Raw genomic sequence first — 14,136 nt, forward strand, 5'->3', positions numbered from 1 at the left:
AAAAATTTGGTTAACAAACAGGAATCTTATTGAAATTTTGCACTCCTTCACAAACTGTGCATATAGCACAAACACAAGTATGACCTCTCACGTACGAAGTTAAGCTGAATGTTGACCTTCTGGGGAAATTTGATTTGTTTCTCATCCACTTTCGTTTGTGCCTAGAATCGCTGACAGAATTAAGCTCATGAACCAAGGTGCTACCATACAGCATGATCAAGCGCATTTATATATCCATCACCTCACATGGTTACTTTTTTTTCCTCTAGTGAGATTAAAGCTTGTACTGTTAGCAACTTTAAGTATGTGATAATGCTATTGCTAGCTGTAGGAGCATGTTCTACATTAATTCTCTGGGATTTCTTCATCTGTTCATTGCAACTTTGTACCATTTGCTAACCATGTTCTTTTTTCTACCATCTCTGATCCCTTGCATAATCCTGGTTATATGTAAAATCTAAAGGGCAAGTGATCAAAAGAAAGCAGAAGTGTAGCCAGAGGCTCTAAAAAATTATTTACATTTCAAAGAAGCAGAGAAATAATTTCCAACTCTCGTGGAGTGACCCTGCTGAGAAAGACATGGCCTAGAGGGCAGAAAAAGCCTATGATGGTTTAGAGCCAAATTAGGGTTTACAGAGTAAACCCATACGTGATCTGATGTCACAAGTCAATGTACTATGACAAAATAGTGCAATAGCAATATAAGATAGGAATATAAATTAAAAAATGACAAGGAAACAAAACAAAAAAAAAGAATAAACTAAAATTTATTTATGTCTAGGCTGCTAAAAGACTGTGTAGACATTTTTATCCTTCCTCTGATAAAAATGGACAAATTTGGGTCGAATTTGGTGTAAGCCTGCTCTTCCACCTGGGGTTATGATTATCAAATTACTTCACACCAAAATTTGCTTCACTGACAACTCAGATTTAGAGAAAACTAACAGAAAAAACTTGCTCCAAGTGACAGAGCTCACTGTGCTCCTGAGTTCCACTGTGTCCTGTGAGGGAACAGTTCCACAAGGGCCTCAGTCAGCTCCCTTCCCAGCCTCCGACCACCACTGAGAATGGGAGATGTAGCGGCCTCACTGCTTCTCCTGCACCCAGGAGAAAGCTGGAGTCTTTCCTGCCTTCATCCATGAAGCTCCCAAGAGTCTTTTTCTAGCAAGTTCTTCTGCCTCTGGGCTTCTCTCTTCTTCTTTACTCAGACTATGTCAGAAAACAAGAGAAGAATCAGTGCAGGAGTCTGACCTGGACATTCATGTTACTTCTTTTAATTCCTTAATTATATATTTTTTTTTTAGAGATTTGTGACTTTTGTGCTTAGTGTGTAGTATGCTAAAACACCCAGAATTAACAAATGTCTAGTATTATGGTGGAAATGAGAGATGGCCTCTCTCTCTTGAAATCACAAAATTAAACAAGTTTAAGGAATCTCCTTTTGAAGACTAGGAAACACTAAACTTTATACAGGTTAATTAATGAAGATTTTCAACCGTGTTCTTAATCAGGTACTGAAGATTCAACCCAAGGCCCACTGAGCCACATTCTTATCCCTTCTTGTTTCTATTTTAAGATAATCATAGATTTTAATGCCTCCTGCCTTGGCTTTGTTGCCCAGGATTACCTTTGCTATTCTAGGTCTTTTCTGGGTCTATATAAAGTTTAAGAATATTTTCTCTAGCTCTGTGAGGTATGTTGATATTATTTTAATAAGGACTGCGTTCAATCTGTATAATAGTTTTGGGAGTATGGCCATTTCACAATGTTGGCTCTTCCTATCCAAGAGCAAGGAATATATTTCCATTTTGTAAAAACCTCTTTCATCTCATTTTTCAGAGCATTGTAATTTTCATTGTATAGATCTTTCACTGCCTTTGTTAGATTAATTCCTAAGTATTTCATTTTTCTTTTGGATGCTATTGTGGAGCATATTATTTCTCTAACTTCTCTCTTTGTGTGTTTATTTGTGTAGGAGAATGGTTCTGATTTTTGGATATTGACTTTATATCCTGCTATGCTAATGCATTTGTTTTTTAATTCTAGAAGCTTCTTGGTGGAGTTTCTGGGTCTTTAAAGTAGAGTATCATGTCATCTGTAAATAGTGATTGTTTAACTTCTTCTTCACCTATTCTTATTCCTTTTATTTCTCCCCCTTGTCTAATGCCTCTAGCTAATAATTCCAGAACTATATTGAAAACAAGTGGTAATAGAGGACATCTTTGTCTTGTACATGATTTCAGAGTAAAATCTTTCAGTTTTTACTCATTTAGAATTATGTTGGCTGTTTGTTTGTCATAGGTGGCTTTTATCAGATTGAGGTACAGGACATCTATTCAATTTTACGTAGGGCTTTGATCATCAATGAGTGTTGGATTTTGTCAAAAACATTGTCTGCATCAACTGAGATGATCATGTAGCTTTTGGATTTGGCTGTGTTAATAAAGAGTATTACTCTTATAGATTTGTGTATATTGAACCATCCTTGCATCTCTTAGATGAACCCTACCTAGTCATAGTATATAACCTTCCTGATGATTTGTTGTATTCTATTTGCTAGTATTTTATTGAGGATTTCTAAAATTAATTTTATTGTTAAACAAATAGCATTGAGACAGTTTCAAAACCGATTAGTAGGACAGTCTCAATAATTAATACATTGCATATTGTTGTCTTTGGAGTGGTTATTCATAGTACAAGATATAGACATGCTATCCTGTCCAAATAATATTAGTATAAATATTTCTTCTCATTGAATTAAAATAAAGTAGCTGTACATCTATTCTAACTATTTTGTATATACAAATACAAAATAGGCCTTCATTTATAGCCCCTTTTTTGTTTAGTTTTGTCAGAAATGGGTATTCTATTGTTATTTAAATATTGTAAGTGAGTGAATTCAGCAAAAGAATCCAATATAGTCCAGTAGTCCATAATTGTAGTGGGTTATCTGTAGGACTGGCAATGTCAGAAGTTGTTGACTTGAGCCCTTTACAGCTCAGGATACTAATATAGCTTTACTTTTCATATCTCATTATTATACTTTTCTGCTGGATGGTTAAGATCAAGAGGATTTTTCCATCTATGTTCATGAGTGAAAACGGCCTGTAACTCTTTTTTTTTTTTTTGGTTAAATCTCTCTCTGATTTTGGTATCAATCTGTGAAATAAATCAGATCCACAGGTGTATATATCATTTTGTTTCCCTACTGTAAGAACCTGAAAGAAGAAATAAAACATGAAAGTTACAATAGATATAGTAAAACGGAAATAAAAAAGAACTTAAGGTTTAAGTAAATATAATATAAAGGAGAAAAAATGGAAAAAAGAAGGGAGAAAATACATGCAAGTATATATACAGAATGGCTGAGGGGATTGTACTAATAATTTCCATCAGTTTTCTGAAAATAGCAGTTAATGTTTGGAATTTTCACCTTGACTAACTCTAAATGCTGATGTTTGCAATCTAAGCAACTACATCTATGACAGCAATGTGTAATACAAAAACCACCCTTGAATACCTCTCATCTTGGTCTTCTAAATGTGTACTGTTTGTAATGTCTTATCAATTGTTATTATCCTCTCTTTAAAATAAATTTTAAAAATTAAGTAAAAAAAGACAAGAAAAAATTAAGATTTCTTGAAAACAAGCGTTAATATTCAAATATTTGTCCAATCTTGTATAAATATGTCTGTTAATCTGAGCAACAGATTTGATAGTAAAAATCGATAATTGAACAACAATTGTTAACTAGCTATTTTTGTTTTGAAAGTCTGTAATATATATATATATCTATTGTTGTATGGTACCCCGTTTCTATCTTTGTTTCTTATATTTGTTTTTACTTTTGTTTTTACTCTTCAAAACAAAATAAAATAATTAAGATTGTCTTGCTAAGTTGTCCAGGCTGGCATCAAACTTGCTACCTTCCTATTTCATTAATCTGATGTTTCCTTTATAATGAAGACACATAAAGAAAAATTTTAGGGGTTGCTGATGAGATAAACTAGGCACGTCCAGAATTCCCATTTCCACTTGAACACATGGACCTAAAGCAACCCGAGTAAATGGCATCAACCATTCAGGTCGTTGTGCTTTATTATGTTTTACAGTACACTAACCTAGTATGTGTCAAAAATGATTCATGGTTCCCCAAATGTGTCCCTTCTGAGTAGTTTTCTGCCCAAAAAGAAAATAAAGTTTTGGAACCAAAACCCACTCCATGACACAGACTATTCTGAGGTCTTACCCCAGTGGTCAACTAGGTCATTTGTCTTATTCAGTACGCCACACAGAGGACTGCTTTTTCTATAAAATACTCTTCCATTATGTCCTTTATGTTCTGATGACCCAAGTAAAGTGCATGTCAGATTCAGCAAATGTCTTGCCTTTTCAACACTTTCTGGAAATTCCAGATTTGAAGATTTTTACTCATATTCATTCTCTAAATTTATTTTGCAGTTCAGTGCCTTATCAAATCCTTTGCTCTAAACATTATTTTTGTGAAATCAGGCACCATAACTTTTTCTTACTCTACATAGAACCGACTATCACAATGCTGAGAGAAAACTCAATAAATGATTGTTTACTTAATAATTGTAAAAGTAGCAAAATTTAGCTAATTATTATAAAATCAGTATCTTTTTTATTAATACCTATAGAGAATAAAAGAACAAATATTCATTTGAACTTTTAAAATTGATTTTTATTGGGAAGCCTTTTTTATGACTTGCATGAGAAAAATATCTTGCCTTACATCTCTTCTAGCTTAAGGATAATAATAGGTGAAGCTGTAGGGAAAAGGATTTCTTTTCAATTGTTTTGGAAAATTTTTAACATTTCATATATTATTTGTATGAAAAATCATGCCTATATTTTGTATTCTGAATAACTACTATGAAGACAACATATACAATGTATTATTATTACTCTCCTAATAACCTGCTTTGTTACTCTGTTTCATTGTTATTTTTAGTTTTTTCCTCTTTAAAATAAAAATAAATTAAATGAACTGAATTCACTTTTGTAACATGGCTTTTAAAATATCTGCGATATGTTTTGTTCACACAGAAATTTCTTTCTCTTTAAGTAATGCTGATATACAACTAGAAATACATATGTTCAATGTGGCCCCCAATGGCAGCTCTCCATTCAAAAATTCAATAAATATGCAACATGATATAATTTTGTAGTAGATAAATATGTTAACTGACCAGTTATCATCCTACAAATATATTCTTATTTAATATCCAAAAGCACAACACAAGTACTTTGAACTAATGTGGAATCCTAACTAAGTCTGTGATATTCCTCCCAAGCCAATAAACCTACTAGCATCATCATAAAATGTATGACACATTCTCCCTAATAGTCACTACAAAATATCGGATCAGCACATCTTAAAACTGTGAAGATCATCAAAGATAGAGAAAATTCTGATAAAATGTCACAGTCAAGTAGTAGAATAACTAAGTGCAATGTAAAAATCTTGGTTGGTGTCATAAAATAGAACAAAAGAGAGATAAAAAGATGAGGAAACTGACTAACTTACAGGCTTCATTTTTTGGTAATATATTAGCACTGTGATACCCAGCATAGATATGTTAGAATAGTGTTAAAGGGGTATGACTACATGGAAACTTGCTGAGCTACTTTCAAAACACGTCTATAAATCTAAAGCTACTTTCAAATTATATTTTAAAAATGTACATTTAATGGATTCCTTGAAGTATCATAGAAGAGTATGAAAAGCCTAGTCGTGGCATTCCTGTAGTAGAAGCAACATCGTCAACTATAGTCTCAATTATAGAGGGACCAGATTATCCAATGAACTCGAGTATATACCTGCTTTTCAAGTTATATATGTATTTATTCCACATTTATTATCATTTCACATAGGTAATATTAATTTATACTTCATCACATGATAAATTTTGTTACTGTTCTTGAGACAAGAACTCCTTATTTTGCCCGGTCTGGTCTTTCACTCATAAATTTCCCAACTCAAATGCCTGAGTAGGGCCAGGGAGATGGCTCAGTAGAATGAGCACTTCCCTGGTAAGCACAAGGGCCTGAGTTCAATCCCTGGTTCCACTGGAAAAAAAAAAGCCATTCAAAAGCCCTAGTATATGGAATTATAGACATGTACCACAATACACAAGTGCATTTTAATTTTTAATATCACTCTTTACTGTCCTTATCTTTGAACTGATTTTCTTTATTTTTTAATGTAGCAATACTTTGTCAATATATGCAAGTAAAATTTTACAGTTTATTCTGCCCAAAATTGGCTTTATCCTATCTTATTTAGAGAGATCCTTTAGTTGTTTGCTTTAGTATTCTTGGACTGCAATAAGAGAATGCCTACCACCAAGTGAATTGCTTAAGCCAAAGAAAGTCATACCTTACGGCTGGGAGGTTGGGAAGTGCAAGGTGGAAGTTCCATGTGGTTGGCTTCATTGTGGTCCTTCCTCTCTTGTCTTGTAGGTGGCTGCCATCTTTCTGTCTGTCACATGACCTCTTTTGTAGTCCACGTTTGCAGAGACAGTGAGGCAATGAGCGCTCTCTGGTGTCTTCTTTCATAAAGGCAATGAATGATCTTATCAACATCCCACCCTCAGGATCAGTTTACAGGTTATTACCCCCTTTTCAGGCCCTAGCACTAATAGAAATACAGTTATATTGAGGGTTAAGGCATCAATACATAGATTTGGAGAGGACAAAGTTCAGAGTTTTATTTTGGTAGTCATACACTTTCACACCATTGTATCCTGGGATTAACTATTCAGGAAGAAAAATCATCTCGAGGGTTTATTGCTGTACCCTGGCAGCATCATGACGTTTTCCTTTTCATGAGCTTGCATATTTCCTGTTTTTTTTTTAAATGGCAACTTTATAAATCTAAGCCAACTATGAAATGTGAATTTTTTGCCATTTGTGTTTTTCTACCCTGCTTTGTGTTTTGTTTTCTTTCTACTGAGCTAGTAACTAATAGGTTGGCAGATTTGCTATCAACCCCAAGAATACATCTCTGTTAGAAAACACAAGAGGAGGAGGCATAGATAAGACATTCCTTTCTATATGTGAAGTTTTTATTGTATTCCAGAAGGAATTATCAACAGAAAATCCTTTTAAGAATATAAACACCATGTTAACAAATTCATTGGTGGAATCAACCGGTAATATTGGCTTGAACCATCCTGAAATTTAGATATTTTACAGGCTGTATAAAACTGAAGCTAGTATACACTATGCTACAAGTCCTTCAATGGATTTCTCACTTGCCCTTCTCATGCTCTCTGAGAATCTGAATTCTGAAATCTACCTTCTTCTGTTGGTTGTGTCCAGACGTGCCCTCACGCAGTTATGGGAGACAGGCTTTCTATGGATGCATCTAAAGCTAGGATTTGTGACCATTGCTAATGCAGTGTTGAGATTAAGGCTGGGCGATCACCAGATTAGCATACTGATTGGATTGGCATCACTCTAATTCCAGCATGCAGGATGAAATGAAAGGGGGAGAAAAAGGCTTTTTTCTCTTTTTGGCTTTTGCTGATATTGCTGTCCTCGACCACCACGAACTGTTGCGCCTCTTTCCCACCACCAGGTGATGCAGAGTGAAAGCGCCAAAAGCTGTGTACTGATAAAGATGTCTTCCTTTAATAATGGGTGCTGAGTATTCTGTCTCAGCAATAACAGAAAAGTTAAACACCCTTTAAGGGACCCAGAGATAGACATTCCTTTCTCATAGATAGTCTTTCTTATAGACAGATAGCTGGAATTTCATATACATTCTTTCCCCCATGGACAGACATAGCCTACATAATTTCAGAAGGAAAAAGGAAAAACAGACCATGAACAAAAAATAAAATTTGAATTCCCAGGCCCTTTCATAATAGGTATTAATCAATTCATGTATGTAGATACTTCACCATCTAAACATCTCCCATTATGTCCCACATCCCAGTACTATTACTTCTGAGACTCAGCTTTCAGCACATAATTTCTAGAGAATACATTTAAACCATAACAGTTCCTTGCAGTATTATTTAAACTATGACAGCTCCTTACAGTATTATGCTACTTCAACAGAGAGAGACAGACACAGAGAGAGAGAAAGAGAGAGAGAGACAGAGAGAGAGAGACAGAGAGAGAGAGAGAGAAGAGAAACAGAGAGAGAGAAGAGAGAAGAAAGACACAGAGAGAGAAAATGCTAAAATAATGATCGAGAATTACGTAGGTTTCATTTTGTTTGCATCTATTATAAATGCATTTTAGTTGTACATCAAAAGCAGAAATGTTTTATTTTTTAACTTATGTGTAAATTACTTTAATGAACTGATTGAGGCATCACATTGCAAAATATTTGAAATCATCATTATATTATGCTTAAAAGCAAAAGAAAATTTTCCTCATATGACTGTTAGTAACTTGTGAAGACAATCGCATCTGTCACACAGAATGACAAAAGTCTCAATCTTATTTCTTTCTATATTTCTTGGAAGAAGAAAATATGACTAAAGTCAGATACAGGCAATTTTAGAAATATAACAAATTTTTACTAATATTATTATACAAATTTACTTTCAGCCAAAGAAACATAGTTAAAATTCAAATACATTTATAAAATTGTCAGGAACTTTACAATAGTGTTACATTAGAAGTTTCTCAGCTTAGCCAGCAAAGGTTAGATATATAGTTTTATGATCATTAATTTCACTTCTCAAACCACTTGGAAAACTGAAGTTATGTCCATTTTATCATTAAAGATCAGGCAAGTGAGGTATATAGGCATTTTACATATCAAGTCTAAGTGCTTTGAATATGATGCAGACCTGGAGTGCCGGGCCAGCCCTGCCCCCACGGTGCGCTGAGACAGCAAATGAGATTGGGCGTGGTGGTGCTCTTGGGAACCTGAGCACAGGCAGAGCACTACGAGTCCGATCTACCTAGTGAGACCCTGTAGAGCTTGTCCTAAAACACACACACACACACACACACACACACACACACACACAAATATGATGCGGAGAAGAACTCTAATGATCATCTCGCTTGTAGTACACTTCTTTTCAGCATGCTTGTTTTTAAAGCAGAGCTAAATTAAGCGAAATGATTTTGAGTGTTCCATCGTTTGAAAAAGCACTTTGTAGTACTACAGGTATCAAAAAGACATAAAATGTGTCAACATACGCATATTGTTTTAATGCAATAGAGATTTAGTTATATTTACTGCATTTTATATGTACATAGAGAAATATTAAATGCTATTTACACAAAGCATTATGTTTGAGAATGTTTCATGACATTTCCGTTAGGTATTTATCAAGCAAGGCTTAAAGTAAGGCTTATGTCACTGTTGTCTATTTTCTACATTTTAAACACAGTTTCAATGCAGGATAATAAGTAATTAAAAATTGTTAATGTATTACACATTGTTGTCTTAAAAGTATTCGCTCAAATTGGAAGATGTAGGAATACACATTTCACCAAACAATAGAAGCAAAATTGATCTTTTCAGTGGACTAAAAGAAATTAATATAATTATCTTAGCTATTGTTAGTAACCGAGCTGGCATTCCACTTCGTCTGATTCCAGATCCAGTATCTTGCAGTATAATGTATACATTTTTTTAAAAAAATGTTGAGTTATTCTCAGTATGTTTTTTTTCTGTCTGAACTGAATTCTAGAAATATCAGTTTAGCAAAGATTTATGTGACAGTGGATGAACTGACCTAAGTGGCTGCAATGAAGAAAAACACATTTCTGGTGTCACCTGCACCTCTGCCTGCTACTATGAAAGCTGACTTGGTAGTGTTTCCCCCCAAACTGTATTTTAAAAGGACATAGCTCTACATTAATTCCCAGAAGCAATGACTTCAACTGTGATGTTTTATAAACTAATCTCATAGCTAGTTGTTCATTTTCATTTTGTCTTTTTTTATCTTTCTGTAAACTCTATAAGCCAAACCTATTGGTTTCAGGTTTAGGTTATGTTCACTCAAAAGAACATAGTCCAGCTGGCTATACTTTTTTAATGTCTTCATTTACTTATTTTTATGTTTTAATAAATTCAAAATGATGATATAAAAGCAAACAGCATTAGAAACAATACAAAATTTGAACAAAGTAATAGAAATTCAATAATGGTTGCCATATTATATGATGCTGTCTTCAAATTAGTTGTTCAGTTTACCAGATATAAACATGAAAGATTCATTTAAAAAAAAAATAAAAAACTTGTGGGGCTGAGAAGATGGCTCTTCCCTAGCAAGAGCAAAGTCCTGAATTCAATCCCTGGTTCTGGAAAAAAAAAAACCCACAAACAAACTTGTAAGAAACAAATGAGAATAAAAAGAAAAAAAATCTAAGTGTTAACTATTCTTTTCAAAAGACCATCAGAAATCGACAATAAAATTATTCAAATTATTCTGCTTATATATCTAGATATTTCTTTTTCCTTTGTCATTTTCCCCATCCCAATTTTCCCTTCCCATTGAACAAATTCTTTGTGTTTCACAGCACTTGTTGTAACTCTTGGATTTTAATTATTCTTTCAGGTTCTTGCACTAGCAAGAAAATATGATGTTTGTACATGTGGATCCGATATATTTCACTTATCAATATATTCTCTAGCTGCAACCATTTACCTACAAAAGCCTCACATTTTTTTATACATTAAAAATACTTCATTGTGGAAAAACACATATCTTTTTTATCCATTCCTCAGGTGGTGGATACTTTGTTGTTTCCAAAATTTAGCTATGACAAATTGTGCTGCTATAAACATGGGTACACATATATTACTGTGGAATAATGATTTTAGTTCTTTTGTAAAAATATCTAGTAGGGGAACAACTGGATTGAGTGGGACCTAGCTTTTTGAGTAATCTCTCTTTCTCTCTCATATTTTAGGAAAGGGTCTACAGGGTGTTCAGGGTCTCACTATTAGATCAGACTCATAGTGATCTGCCTGTTTACACCCTCCCAAGGGTTGGGATTACAGGTGCATGCCATGATGCTCAATCTCAGTTGTCCTCATAGCATACCCTGGGGGCAGGGCCGGCACAGCAGGGGATGGAGACCCTGGCCCCTGTGCCTGCTTACAGACAGTGTAATCTGCTGAGCTATTTGACTGGCCCTGAGTAATCTCCATACTCATTTCCATAATGTTTGTACCAGCCTGCACTCCCACCAACAGTGAAGAAGTGTTCCTTTTTTCCCACAGCCTCCACAGCATTTGTTATTGGTTGAATTCTTGAAGATCACCATTCTTTTAGGCTTTAGGTGGTATCTTAGCATTGTTTTAATTTGCATCTCTTGAATGATCAATGATGTTGAACATTTCTTCATATATTTATTTGCCATGTAGACCTCTTCTTTGGTGATGTGCATATTCATCTCAGATGCTCATTTTTGGATTGGGTCTTTGAATTTTGGAGGCCTGTTTTTAAAAATTCTTTACATGTTCAAGATAGGAGTCCTTTGTCTGAAGGACAGTCCACAATAATATTTTCCCAATTCATAGGTTTTCTTTTTACTGTGTTGGTGATTTCTCTTGATGTTCAGAAGCTGTTCAAAAAGATAACATTCCAATTGTTGATTATTTGAATTATTTCCTGTGCAGTTTGTTTTTTGCTCATGAACTCTTTACCTATCCCTATGTCCCTAAGGTTTCTAACTGTTTTCTCTGCCTGAAGATTTAGTGTTTCAGTTTTAATATTTAAATCTTTGATCCATTTTGACTACCGTCAAAATGTATGATGATAAGCGTGGCTCTATTTTAAGCCTTCAGCGTGTAGAAAGCCAGTATTTCAAGCACCATTTATTAAAGAGGGTATCTTTCTTGCAACATGTATGTTTGGCTCCTTTGTCAAAGGTAAGGTGGCTGAGTGTGTTTGTAGTTGTAACTACAGCTTCTAATGTTTCATTGATTTTCAAGTCTGTGTCTTTTTGCCAGTACCATACTGATTTTATCACAGTAGCTTCATAGTATAATTTCAAGTCAGGGAATGTGATGTATCCTGCCTTTCCTTTGTTATCCAGGATTGTTTTTGTTATTCTGGGTCTCTTCTGGTTTCAGATGTATTTTAGGAATGTTTTTCTATATCTTTGAGGTATACTGACAGTATTTTAATTGGGATTGCATTAAATCTGTATTACAATTTGAGAGAATGGACCTTTTCCACAATGTTGGTTCTTCCTATCAAGGAACATGGAATATCTTTCCATTTTCTGAAATAATATTTGATCTCTTTTGTCAGAGTATTATGATTTTCATTGTATAAATCTTTTACTTCCCTTGTGAGATTGATTCTTAAGTATTTCATTGTTTCAGATGTTATTGTAAAAGGGCGTGGTTTCCATAATTTCTCTTGGTGTATTCATTGTTTGTGTACAGAAATGCTATTGATTTTTGAATATTGACTTTGTATCCTGCTATGCCAGAATATTATCCTGAACTAGATAATGTATTTCATATGCTTAAGGGTGTTTTATTGGTGACAGTTTGAAAAAAAGCATGAAGAAACTTCTTGTTAGTATATATATTATTTAAGAAATTCTTCAGCAAAGACAATGAAGCAAATGTACAGTTTTCCTACACAGAAGGGTGTTTTAACAGAGAGCTTTGGGGGTAATTCTCTGTCAGACATATCATTTGCAAATAAGTTCATTATTTCTGAATATTTCGAAAAGTCTGAGCATTCCTATCCTTAACAGGACTCCTTTCTCTCTGTATCATGACTTGCCCTAGAATTTGCTGTGCTTATAACCAGGGCTATCCACAGTATTATAATCATTAAAATCTTCCTTTCTCCTCAGGTACACATATCTCTAAGGGCTGTGAAAATACAGTCTCACTGTAGGAGCTTTCTCAGCAAGTGTTCTCTCTACTTGTACATACCTAGATTAAGTGGTGCCACAGACCAGAAATGGGCCAAGACTGGGACCGATCAGACAGAATCAAGCAAATATCCAGGAACCCAGAACACTAAATGCACAACCTGTAAGATTTATTAAAATCTCTGTTTTCAACTTACAAATTCTTCTCAGATCCTCAACATTTTTGCAATGCACTCTCTCACAAAAGGCTGCAACATGGTGATGTCCCACTTTGAGCTGAACCCCATCTTGCCTTCTTGTGTGCCCATCACTCACATGACCTCTTTTGCAGTCACCTTTGAAAATTTAGAATGTGCAAGACATTTTTCAGTCATTTTATTCTTCTAATTACTGGTGATAAGACCCTTCTCAGAAGAGTAGAGTGAAAAATGCTAAGTAGAAAAGGGCCTAATTTCTTTAGATAAAGAAAGGGAACAGTTTGAAAATAACATGGCAAAATATGTGTTCCTGCTAATGTTTTTATACTATTGCCCTTGGTCATGGAGGAAATCACTTGGTGACCAAGCAGAGAATCCTGGAAGCATCCCACTCTGAGGAGACGTAGGTGCATATGTCCTCCTGATTTTTCTCAGGACTAGTGCTCATAAACCATGCCCGTGAATAGTACTGCTATAATTTTTAATAAAACCAAGGCAGTATCATATAAGCAATTGATGAATGAACTTTGTTATTAAATCACTTGGTGTCCACGTGACACAAAAGAAACCACAGTGCTCTGTGGTCATATAGTCTTGGTTTTGAATGTAATTCTGCCCTTTTATCAATCTCTTAGTTCAGCTATGTCTCTTTGATCCTCTGCTTTTCACATGTGATTTGATAATTTTAAAATGTCGGTTTTAAAACCACATATTCATCACGTTGCTACATGCCTGCCACTTACTATTTAGCTAACAGATAAATGTCTACGATTTCCTTGTTTTATTTCCTGTGTACCTATGTATAAATTTGTCTTATTGTTCATTCAAGAAACTAATTTCATCTGCCATTAAACATACATAACAAGCTGCAAACAATGCATTTATTTTATGTTATTATGTGTTAAGCAAATTTTTATTTGTGTCTTATAACAAGTCTCAAAGGTCTAAAACATGAAAGCAGATTAGAAGAAAGAATACAGCTACTGGTTAAAGATCAATGACCAAGGGCTGGAGAGATGGCTCAGTGGTCTAAGGCACCTACTTAGAACAAGCTTGGCAAAGCATCAGGGACCGCGGTTCAATCCCCCAGCACCAC

The sequence above is a fragment of the Octodon degus genome, unplaced genomic scaffold (assembly GCF_000260255.1).
Source record: "Octodon degus isolate 3935 unplaced genomic scaffold, OctDeg1.0 scaffold00009, whole genome shotgun sequence".
NCBI classification, from domain to species: domain Eukaryota; kingdom Metazoa; phylum Chordata; class Mammalia; order Rodentia; family Octodontidae; genus Octodon; species Octodon degus.